Below are 11,894 nucleotides of genomic sequence, written 5' to 3' on the forward strand. Positions count from 1 at the left end.
TCAAACTCTTTTGTTTCATGGTCCTTATGTGTACTAGGAAAATAAACAAACGCACTTCACTTTTTGCTGATATTGAATTGGTATACATTTTAAATATCCTTAAATATGATCTTCCTTGGTGATTATATTAGTCAATAGCAGTAGCGTTAATGATAAAACCAACATGCTTTGTTTAGTTAAAATGAAATTTAAATCTGAACACAGTTGAGGGAAGGAGAGGGTGGGACAAATTGAGAGAAGAGCATTGAAATATGCACATTAGCATATCTGAACTAGATAGCCAATGGAAATCTGCTGTGTGACATGGGGAGCATAAGGGCAGTGCTCTGTGACAACCTAGAGAGGTGGGATGGAGAGGGAGGTGGGAGGGGGGCTCAGGAGGGAGCGGACATACGTATACCTATGGTGATTCACGTTGATGTGTGGCAGAGACTAACACTATATTGCAAAGTAATTATCCCCCAAACAAAATTAAAGAAACTAAGTTGATATGCTATGTGGAAAGAGTTTATTTTATTAAGCATTTGTGAACATTCAATTTTTTTAAATTCACTTTTTTAAGGTTTCTTTATTTTCAAGTCAGATCTTTTCACAAACAACTGAAATTATTCAAAATTATTTTCAGAATAACTTGGAAGCACTAGTGGGAGCAGAATAAAAGAGCTTTTAGATAATGACAAGGAGGAGCCTTTTCTCAGAACTCAAGCTAATGAATTAAATTTGTTTAAGGCTTCCCACTTCTTGGGCTTCCCTTCTGGCTCAGTTGGTAAAGAACCCACCTGCAGTGCTGGAGACCTGGGTTCAATCCCCAGGTTGAGAAGATCCCCAGGAGAAGGGAAAGGCTCCACTCCAGTATTCTGGCCTGGAGAATTCCATGGACTGTATAGTCCATGGAGTCGCAAAGGATCGGACACAACTGAGCGACTTTCTCTCACTAAGGCTTCCCAGGCGGCTCAGTGGTAAAGAACTCACCTGCCAGTGCAGAAGACACAGGAGATATGGGTTTGATCCCTGGGTCGGGAAGATCCCCTGGAGGAGGAAACGACAACCCACCTCAGTATTCTTGCCTGGAGAATCCCATGGACAGAGGAGCCTGGTGGGCTGCAGTCCGTGGGGCAGCAGTCAAACGTGACTGAGCCACTGAATGTGCGTGCATTTGTCTTGGTATAATTACAAGTGGAAAATACTAGAATTAAACCACAGAGACAAAAATGAAAAGGATGCTAAGCACAGATAATCAAATATGATTTTTCTTTTTTAAAATTTTGTAACTAAAGCAATAGGTTTGGAGGCTGTCATTCTTTCTAACAACTTAAAAAAAAATTCTGTTGGTCTTCATACTTGAATTCACAGTTATAATAATCTACAAACCCTAAATTTCACCAATAAAATGCTGCAATACAAAAAATTGCTAAATGACTTAAAGAACTAAATTGTACCTACCATATGCATTTTCTGTAATAATTCATTCATAATTATAGATAAGTAGCATTAATGTGACCCACTCCAGTACTCTCGCCTGGAAAATCCTATGGACAGAGGAGCCTGTAGGCTGCAGTCCATGGGGTCTCGAAGAGTCCGGCACGACTGGGCGACTTCACTTTCACTTTTCACTTTCATGTGTTGGAGAAGGAAATGGCAAGCCACTCCAGTGTTGTTGCCTGGAGAATCTCAGGGATGGGGGAGCCTGGTGGGCTACAGTCCATGGTGTGGCAGAATCAGACACAAATGAGCACACGAATGAATGACCCAGAAAACAAGTGTGTTGGCAACTAGAAAGCTTCAGAGGCTGTCTCAGTGTTTCTGGGGCCCTTGCAAGGTCCTTGGTTTCTGGCAGGATTTGCAAAGTCTGTTTCCACTTGGTGGGAACTTCTGACTTCCCACCTTTTACCAGATCTTTCCCCACATTATGTTGAAATTAACTTTTTATTTTTTAATTTACTTTTGTTTGGAGGATAATTGCTTTTAATTTTGGTTTCTGCTGTACAACAACATAAATCAGCGTATACATACGTTCCTTCCCTCCCACCTCACCCTCATCCCACCCCTCTGGGTCCACACAGAGCTCTGAGTTGAGCTCCCTGTGCTGTACAACAGCTTCCCACTAGATATCACATGAAAAGATGCTCAAAACCTCTCATTATTAGAGAAATGCAAATCAAAACTACAGTGAGGTATCACTTCACGCTGGTTATAATGGCCATCATCAAAAAGACACCTACGAGCAATAAATGCTGACGAGGATATGGAGTAGAGGGAATCCTCTTGCACTGTTGGTGGGGATGTAAAATGATCCACCCAGTATCGAAGACAGTATGGAGGTTAAAAAAACTAGGAATAAAACTACCATATGACCCAGCAATCCCACTCCTGGGCATATACCCTGAGAAAAACAGGATTCAAAAAGACACAAGTACCCCACTGTTAACTTTTTACATGATGGTCTTCTCTGTTATACTGTAGGCTATTTGAAAATAGATCCAAGCCTTCTTTTACACTGGTCTTGTGCTTAAATGCGAAGGGCAGGGAAGCCCAGCATGCTGCAGCCCATGGGGTTGCAAAGAGTTGGACTCAACTTAGCGACTGAACAACACAGGCCTCCTCCTTTGCTGAAGTCTTATTGTCTTATCCAACCTCATCACAGCCATCTGAGGGGGCTGTTTCAAACCCAAAGTGGATTGTATCATTATTTTATTAAAATGACTGAAAGACTTCCCCTTGTGCACCTGAGAATACCTAAACTTTTCCATGGTCTGACCCTTGTCATCTCCACACTCTTTGTGTATGTCCCTCCTTTTTGTCCAATCTCCTTCAATCTTACTCCCTTCTCTCAATTCCTTCAATCAGTCAAATTCTTTTCTATTTCAGTTTCTCTTGTCCCTGAATTCCTTCCCTGACTCCCATCTTTTCCCCTATGACAGCTCAGCCTTGAGATCTCAGTTAAAATATTAACTGTTCATGAGCATCTTTCCTTATTTTTCCTGTTTTAATAAGGCGATCTGCTGTGCACTGTGTTTTTTCCTTTACATGAGTGGTTGGAATTTATAATTGGATATTTATTTGTGTGAACTTCCTGGGGTCAGGGTCCATGTCTGTTCTAATCAACGTAATAAAATTAGCCTTTATCATGGTAGCTGGCACATAGTATATTCTTATTAAATATTTATTCAATAAATGAATGCATCTTTGTTTTCAATTATGGACATTCTGAAGGAAAGAAGACACTAAAAAATTCAGTGGATTAAAACAGTTGATGAACAGTTTTAGAAGGCAATAAGAACTTGACTTTGAATGGTAACATAATTGCTGGGAAGATGGAAACAGGAAGTATATGTTTGTGGGCGCCTGACTGAATCAAAATGATGGAAAGAAAGCATCACTTCATACTCGCTAAACAAGAACCTCTTAAAATATAGTTGTCTATTTTAATGTTTCCAGAATGTTCCTATGTGCAACAGGCTTGAAAATAATGCACTGAATACAGTAGGGGTTTTTGGAGGCTGACTCAGAAATCAGACATCTTCCTTCTGAGGACCTTCCAGGGACCAATGAAATAGTTACTAAGTGTTACTAAGTATAACCGGAAGTTCTAACTCTGTAAACAATAGCATATACATGCAACAAACTCTTACTGATAAGTGATCACTATGATGGTTTTTGATGGTATTGAAAAAGTAAAACAGAAATTTCTGGGACCTGCTTCCTCTAGCCATTTGCTTTATTGTGAGTCAGACTCAAGCAAACTCTATCAGTTTTTGTTGTTCCTTCAAAATGTTCAAGACAAATTACAATAGGAGAGATATTAGCCTAGTTTGTTACTTGCCTAAGATGTGAACAAACTGAAAAACAATCCCTCTACCTAATTGAAACATTATTGACTCTTTTTGGTACCAAAAAATCTATTCCTGAAATCCTTTTAAAACGCTATTCATTTCCTGATTGATTTGAAGGAAATCAGGATAAGTCAGTTAATAAAGATAAAACTCAGGACAATTTGTTGCTGTTTTTCAGTCACTAAGTTGTGTCTGACTCTTTGAAACCCCATAGACGGCAGCAGGTCAGGCTTCCCTGTCCTTCACCATCTCTGAGTTTGCTCAAAATCATGTCCATTGAGTCGGTGATGGCATCCAACCATCTCATCTTCTGCTGTCCCTTTTCGTCCTGTCTTCAGTCTTTCCCAGCATCAGCATCTCTTCCAATAAGTCAGCTCCTCACATCAGATGGCCAAAGTATGGGAGCTTCAACTTCAGCATCAGTCCTTCCCATGAATATTCAAGATTGATTTCCTTGAGGATTGACTGCTTTGATCTACTTGCTGTCCAAGGAACTCTCAAGAGTCTTCTCTAGGACCACAATTCAAAAGCATCACGTCTTCAGCACTCAGCCTTCTTTGTGATCCAACTCTCACATTCATCCACAACTACTGGAAAAACCATAGCTCTGACTATACAGACCTTTGTTAGCAAAGTGATGTCTCTGCTTTTTAATGCACTGTTTACATTTGTCATAGCTTTCCTTCCATTTTGGTACATGGCATAGGTATGAAATTTAAGTTGTCAAGAAGGAGAAAGGGATAACTTATGGTTTTGTGTATTCCATTTTTAAATTTTTATTCCTATTTCTTATTAAGCTGCAGCATATTCAAAAGCAGAGACATTACTTTGCTGACTAAGATCCGTCTAGTCAAGGCTATGGTTTTTCCAGTAGTCATGTATGGATGTGAGAGTTGGACTGTGAAGAAGGCTGAGCACCGAGGAATTGATGCTTTTGAACTGTGGTGTTGAAGAAGACTCTTGAGAGTCCCTTGGACTGCAAAGAGATCCAACCAGTCCATTCTGAAGGAGATCAGCCCTGGGATTTCTTTGGAAGGAATGATGCTAAAGCTGAAACTCCAGTACTTTGGCCAACTCATGCGAAGAGTTGACTCATCGGAAAAGACTTTGATGTTGAGAGGGATTGGGGGCAGGAGAAGAAGGGGACGACAGAGGATGAGATGGCTGGATGGCATCACTGACTCGATGAACGCGAGTCTGAGTGACCTCCGGGAGTTGGTGATGGACAGGGAGGCCTGGCGTGCTGCGATTCATGGGGTCGCAAAGAGTCGGACACGACTGAGCAACTGAACTGAACTGAACTGAACTGCAGAGTTGTCAGTTTTCTGGTCTGCCTGAACTCCTTACAAAAAAACAAAAAACAAACAGAAATACCTGCTGCCTGTTACCATAATGCTTTTGTGTATATTAAGAATTCTCTATAGATCATGATGTTATGTGACTCCCATGCAGTGCAGTTAAACACAGGGAAGAGCAAATGTCTGAGTCTGTAAACTAGATACACTGGTCCCTTATTATCTGCTTTTTTTTTTTTTCCTGAAAAACTCATTCTTGAAAAATGAAGAATTTACTATTACTCCATTGACTCTGTAGCTGAAGTATAGCTTTTGTCCACTGAGGGACTGAACTTCTTTTTAAAAGTGCAGTGACCAGCTGAATTTGAATGGCCTCCCCACTGGCCAAAACTGAAAAATGAAACTTCATAGGCATCATGCTTCCATCAACGTCAGCCATCTGTTTGTGTCTACTCAGGTTCAGATCATTAACTCAGTGAGAAAAATTGCCAGATTTAAAAAGAATCTGAATGGCAGTCTCAAACTCTTAAGGGAAACTATTTCTAGTATTATATTTTAAATAACATACAGGTAAGAAGGGGTCGACAGAGGATGAGATGGTTGGATGGCATCACTGACTCAATGGATATGAGTTTGAGGAAACTCTGGGAGATAGTGAAGGACAGGGGAACCTGATGTGTCAAAGTCCATTGGGTTGCAAAGAGTCGGACACAACTTAGCAACTGAACAATGATACAAGAATGATTTAAGTAGTACCTGCACCATTTCAATATGATACCAAATGTTTTGTTTGTTCTGTGAGTTTGCTGATTCCTAGAATGTCGATGTTCACTCTTGCCATCTCTTCTTTGACCACTTCCAATTTGCCTTGATTCATGGACCTAACGTTCCAGGTTCCTATGCAATATTGCTCTTTACAGCATTGGACCTTGCTTCTGTCACCAGTCACATCCACAGCTGGGTATTGTTTTTGCTTTGGCTTCATCCCTTCATTTTTTCTGGAGTTATTTCTGCACTGATCTCCAGTAGCATATTGGGCACCTACTGACCTGGGGAGTTCCTCTTTCAGTATCCTATCATTTTGCCTTTTCCTACTGTTCATGGGGTTCTCAAGGCAAGAATACTGAAGTGGTTTGCCATTCCCTTCTCCAGTGGAATGGGCGAATTGAACTCAGATGACCATTATATCTACTACTGCAGGCAGGAATTCCTCAGAAGAAATGGAGTAGCCATCATGGTCAACAAAAGAGCCCAAAATACAGTACTTGGATGCAATCAGAAAAATGACAGAATGATCTCTGTGCGTTTCCAAGTCAAACCATTCAATATCACAGTAATCCAAGTCTATGCCCCAGCCAGTAATGCTGAAGAAGCTGAAGTTGAACGGTTCTATGAAGACCTACAAGAGCTTTTAGAACTAACACCCAAAAAAGATGTCCTTTCCATTATAGGGGACTGGAATGCAAAAGTAGGACGTCAAGAAACACCTGGAGTAACAGGCATATTTGGCCTTGGAATGCTGAATGAAGCAGGGCAAAGACTAATAGAGTTTTGCCAAGAAAATGCACTGGTCATACAAACACCCTCTTCCAACAACACAAGAGAAGACTCTACACATGGACATCAACAGATGGTCAACACTGAAATCAGATTGATTATATTCTTTGCAGCCAAAGATGGAGAAGCTCTATACAGTCAGCAAAAACAAGACCAGGAGCTGACTGTGGCTCAGATCATGAACTCCTTATTACCAAATTCAGACTTAAATTGAAGAAAGTAGGGAAAACTGCTAGACCATTCAGGTATGACTTAAATCAAATCCCTTATGATTATACAGTGGAAGTGAGAAATAGATTTAAGGGCCTAGATCTGATAGATAGAGTGTGTGATGAACTATGGACTGAGGTTCGTGACATTGTACAGGAGACAGGGATCAAGACCATCCCCATGGAAAACAAATGAAAAAAAGCCAAATGGCTGTCTGGGGAGGCCTTAACAAATAGCTGTGAAAAGAAGAGAAGCAAAAAGCAAAGGAGAAAAGGAAAGATATAAGCATCTGAATGCAGAGTTCCAAAGAATAGCAAGAAGAGATAAGAAAGGCTTCTTCAGCAATCAGTGCAAAGAAATAGAGGAAAACAACAGAATGGGAAAGACTAGAGATCTCTTCAAGAACATTAGAGATACCAAGGGAACATTTCATGCAAAGACGGGCTCAATAAAGGACAGAAATGGTATGGACCCAACAGAAGCATAAGATATTAAGAAGAGATGGCAAGAATATACAGAAGAACTGTACAAAAAAGATCTTCATGACCCAGATAATCACGATGGTGTGATCACTCATCTAGAGCCAGACATCCTGGAATGTGAAGTCAGTGGGCCTTAGAAAGCATCACTACGAACAAAGCTAGTGGAGGTGATGGAATTCCAGTTGAGCTGTTTCAAATCCTGAAAGATGAAGCTGTGAAAGTGCTGCACTCAGTATGCCACCCAATTTGGAAAACTCAGCAGTGGCCTCAGGACCGAAAAAGGTCAGTTTTCATTCCAGTTCCAAAGAAAGGCAATGCCAAAGAATGCTCAAACTACTGCACAATTGCACTCATCTCACATGCTAGTAAAGTAATGCTCAAAATTCTCCAAGCCAGGCTTCAGTAATACGTGAACTGTGAACTCCCTGATGTTCAAGCTGGTTTTAGAAAAGGCAGAGGAACCAGAGATCAAATTGCCAACATCCGCTGGATCATGGAAAAAGCAAGAGAGTTCCAGAAAAACATCTATTTCTGCTTTATTGACTATGCCTTTGACTGTGTGGATCACAATAAACTGTGGAAAATTCTGAAAGAGATGGGAATACCAGACCACCTGACCTGCCTCTTGAGAAATCTGTATGCAGCCCAGGAAGCAACAGTTAGAACTGGACATGGAACAATAGACTGGTTCCAAATAGGAAAAGGAGTATGTCAAGGCTGTATATTGTCACCCTGCTCATTTAACTTATATGCAGAGTACATCATGAGAAACACTGGACTGGAAGAAAAACAAGCTGGAATCAAGATTGCCGGGAGAAATATCAGTAACCTCAGATATGCAGATGACACCACCCTTATGGCAGAAAGTGAAGAGGAACTAAAAAGCCTCTTGATGAAAGTAAAAGAGGAGAGTGAAAAAGTTGGCTTAAAGCTCAACATTCAGAAAACGAAGATTATGGCATGTGGTCCCATCACTTCATGGCAAATAGATGGGGAAACAGTAGAAACAGTGTCAGACTTTATTTTTGGGGGCTCCAAAATCACTGCAGGTGGTGATTGCAGCCATGAAATTAAAACACACTTACTCCTTGGAAGAAAAATTATGACCACCTTAGATAGCATATTCAAAAGCAGAGACATTACTTTGCTGACTAAGGTCTGTCTAGTCAAGGTATGGTTTTTCCTGTGGTCATGTATGGATGTGAGAGTTGGACTGTGAGGAAGGCTGAGCACCGAAAAATTGATGCTTTTGAAGTGTGGTGTTTGAGAAGACTGTTGAGAGTCCCTTGGACTGCAAGGAGATCCAACCAGTCCATTCTGAAGGAGATCAGCCCTGGGATTTCTTTGGAAGGAATGATGCTAAAGCTGAAACTCCAGTACTCTGGCCACCTCATGCGAAGAGTTGACTCATTGGAAAAGACTCTGATGCTGAGAGGGATTGGGGGCAGGAGGAGAAGGGGACGACAGAGGATGAGATGGCTGGATGGCGTCACTGACTCGATGGACGTGAGTCTGAGTGAACTCCAGGAGTTGGTGATGGACAGGGAGTGCTGCGATTCGTGGGGTCGCAAGGAGTTGGATACGACTGAGCGGCTGAACTGAACTGAACTGAACTGAACTGAATACATTAGTTTTAAAACATAAGACACGCACTGGAGGACTTCCCTGGTGGCCCAGTGATAAAGAATCCACCTTGCTGTGCAGGGGGCGTGGGTTCCATCCCTGGTCTGGGAAGATTCCACATGCCTTGGGCAACTAAGCTGGTGTGCTGCAACTTAATTAATTAAAAAAAATAAATAAATGGAACATGCACTGGATTCATGCATGCCATTTTTGGAATACGTACCTCCAAGAAAAGTGAGGATACATAAAGAAGACATTCAAAATAATCCTGATCACAATGTCTGTGCATTGTTTACGAAAAACATAAACATTTGTAGTACATGGGTAATGCGTACAAGAGCACTTTCTATATTCACAGGATATTTGAAGTATCTGAAAGTGTTAAATTAGGCAAGGCTGGGATTTCAAGGGACATAAATAAAATCAAGCTAGTTAACACTAGTAGAAAATTTATTGATTCCTGACTTTAAGATACATAGGCAGCAGGTGTGAATGGATTGAACTGCTCAGATAGTATCACAAGTCGTCTTTTTTATTTCACTTTCCTTCTTTCCTTGGACCTTAACCCCATATCCTTTCTTCTTCCTGTTTGTCTCAGCTTTTTGCATCTTCTTTCATTCTGCCTAGCCCTCTCCACATGATGGGAGCTGGTTTAAGCCAGCTTCTCTCTTATAAGCCTCTACATCCCATGATCTCACAGAAGGGTGTAGTAGCAATAAGACCAGCCCTCAAAACGGCACTGAGTGAAGCTGCATTGGACAAAGTTGCCCATGGACAACTGGAAGGCAGGACAGAAACTCTGCCATTATGTGTTAGTCAGATCTCATTGGCTGTTCATGTCTAGCGTCTGTTCTCATTGGTTGGTGCCCTATTCTGAGAGATCAGCTCACATGCTTCCCTGGTTACTCATTCTTGATGTTTCCTCTTGAAATGGGTCTTTCAGTGGTAGTCTATTGTGTAGCAATGTGAGGTCACAGCTCTGATAAACAATCCAGTGAAAAGGAAGAAGGAACCTCCCAGAAGGAGCTCAGGCAATGCAGACAAGATAACTGATAGCAAGTAAACACACAGAACAGTAAGCTGACATAAATCCAGTGTTAATAGGATATTTCAATACACTGGTCTCAGATTTTGACAGATTGACAACAAAAAATAAGGGTATAGCAAATTCAAGTAAGATAATAAATAAGGTAGGACTAATATGTTTCTGTCCTGTGGAGAACACTGCTTCTCACACTTTCATGAAAAAATGAATCATGCAATGGATGAAAAACTGTCTCAAGATATCCCAAACTAAATATTTTTCAGGCTACAACTTGTGATTGCAGTTCACTACACCTATTTAGTAATTAAAAGAAAATGAACAAGTGAACATAGAGAATAACATAAAAACTGGTACTCTAGAAAAACTATTGGGTCCAGAGGAAATGAGTACATGCCTTTGAAAATAAAGAGGGTTCAGGAGAACACACATCCATCACTGTGTATGATTTTCTTCCAAAGCGTTACTATTATTTGAAAGCTTTCACCACTAGCAACTCACCATTATTCCCAATCTTTGTCCTCTCTCAGTGGTTTGCGTTAAGTGTTAGAGTCCTCCCTTAAGAAATCTAGTGAGAGCTTTTTTCCTTTAAAAATGCACACATACAGGTGCTTCTCTGGTGGCTCAGTGGTAAAGAATCCGCCTGCCAAAGCAGGAGACGTGAGCATGCAGGAGTATCCCACATGCAGAGGAGCAGCTAACCCCAGGAGCCCCAACCACTCAAGCCTGCACACCTTGCAGCCTGCGCTCCACACCTCGAGAAGCCACAGCAGTGGGAAGCCTGGGCACTGCAACTAAAGAGCAGCCCCCACTGGCTGTAACTAAGGAAAAGCCCGCACGGCTATGAAGAACCAGCACAGCCAAAAATAAACAAAGTTTTTTAAAATGCACACATACTCTCATAAATTCATAGACATACACACATAGGCATGCACACGTAATTACTGCATATATTTCAAATATAACAAAATCTGTTTGTCCACCCCAAGCTTAGAATTTCTTCCTTAACCCTTTGATTTTACTTTAGCATCAAAGACACAATCCCACTGCTGGGCATACACACCGAGGAAACCAGAATTGAAAGAGACACGTGTACCCCAATGTTCATCACAGCACTGTTTATAAGAGCCAGGACATGGAAGCAACCTAGATGTCCATCAGCAGATGAATGGATAAGAAAGCTGTGGTACATATACACAGTGAAGTATTACTCAGCCATTAAAATAATACATTTGAATCAGTTCTAATGAAGTGGATGAAACTGGAGCCGATTATACAGAGTGAAGTAAGCCAGAAAGAAAAACACCAATACAGTATATTAACACATATATATGGAATTTAGAAAGATGGTAATGATAACCCTGTATGTGAGACAGCAAAACAGACACAGATGTATAGAACAGACTTTTGGACTCTGTGGGAGAGGGAGAGGGCGGGATGATTTGGGAGAATGGCAATGAAACATGTATACTATCACGTAAGAAATGAATCGCCAGTCTAGGTTCGATGCGGGATACCGGATGCTTGGGGCTGGTGCACTGGGATGACCCAGAGAGATGATATGTGGAGGGTGGTGGGAGAGGGGTTCAGGTTTGGGAACTCATGTGCACCTATGGCAGATTCATGTCAATGTATGGCAAACCAATACAGTATTGTAAAGTAAAAAAATAAAAAAAAATCACACATGCCAATAGGAAAAAAAAAGACAAACCAGAAAACAATTACCTTTACTTAATATTTTGACAAACATCTGGGTATTGTTCTAGCTTTATGTTCCTGACAATGATTCCCCTAATTGTACTGTCTAATACTTACCCTGAAGAAAATTGTCATTTCCCTGAACACAGACAAG

The 11,894-nt window shown here is 41.0% G+C and overlaps 1 long non-coding RNA gene across 1 annotated transcript; it reads right to left on the bottom strand.

The window, feature by feature from the left end:
* Positions 1 to 2,319: 2,319 nt before the first annotated feature.
* Positions 2,320 to 11,164, bottom strand: LOC120851217. The gene is made up of 3 exons (XR_005718260.1): positions 11,154 to 11,164; positions 7,996 to 7,999; positions 2,320 to 2,428 (listed from the first exon to the last, which is right to left on the bottom strand). It is a non-coding gene; the product is annotated as an uncharacterized LOC120851217 (long non-coding RNA).
* Between the last annotated feature and the right edge of the window lie 730 nt (positions 11,165 to 11,894).

The sequence above is a fragment of the Oryx dammah genome, unplaced genomic scaffold, assembly GCF_014754425.2.
Source record: "Oryx dammah isolate SB20612 unplaced genomic scaffold, SCBI_Odam_1.1 HiC_scaffold_25, whole genome shotgun sequence".
Taxonomy (NCBI): domain Eukaryota; kingdom Metazoa; phylum Chordata; class Mammalia; order Artiodactyla; family Bovidae; genus Oryx; species Oryx dammah.